Genomic DNA, 779 nt, shown 5'->3' with positions numbered 1-779 from the left:
GCTCCTTGCCCAGCCCATGCTGTGCGTCGCCCCTTCGCCGCGCCCTCACCCTGGCCTCGCCCCCTGCGCCGTCCGGATCGGAGTCCTGGAGCCCTTGATGGAGCCGGGGTTTTGATGTCCACTGAAACCTCAGGGGGTACGGATGGTGGCCCACCTGGTGGCTCCGCCTTGCCTCCTGCTCGGGCGGCCGGGCCTGGTTCTTCCTAACACTGGGACCTGGGCCTGTTGGCCACATCCCTCCCAACCCGGCCCGGTCCTGCTGACCCCTCCCCAGAGGCAGGTGGTGCCCCAGAGGATAGGGGTCATGACTCCAGAGCTGGGGTGGGCCTGGCCTCGGGGCTGCGCTTTGGAGCTGGGCCAGGCCTCGGGTTTTCGTAAGGCTGTCTGCAGGAGGGGGTCTTGCTGTGAAGCGCGCAGCCCACAGGGTTAGGCCCCTTTCCTCAGACCTAGCAGCACCCCATGGTTGCCAGAGGACTGACCCCGGGCCAGACGGGGCTCCTGGAGGGGCGTGAATGGAGCAGCCATGGGCACCCCTGCAGGCGCCTACTGGGCTCGGCCAGCCCCTTTCTCTGGGCGAGGTGCAGATCAGAAGTAGCCATCACAATCCCCAAAAAGTGAAAGCCACCCAAATGCCTGTCGGCAGCTGAGTGGACAAGCAAGTGCAGTGGGTCCATTTTTTTTTTTTTTTTTTTTTTTGAGATGGAGTTTTGCTCTTTGCCCAGGCTGGAGTGCAATGGCGCAATCTTGGCTCACTGCAAGCTCCCCTCCTGGGTTCAAGC

This window comes from Colobus angolensis, unplaced genomic scaffold (genome assembly GCF_000951035.1).
Source record: "Colobus angolensis palliatus isolate OR3802 unplaced genomic scaffold, Cang.pa_1.0 Scaffold59, whole genome shotgun sequence".
NCBI classification, from domain to species: Eukaryota; Metazoa; Chordata; class Mammalia; order Primates; family Cercopithecidae; genus Colobus; species Colobus angolensis.
Note: the sequence above shows the minus strand (reverse complement) of the source record.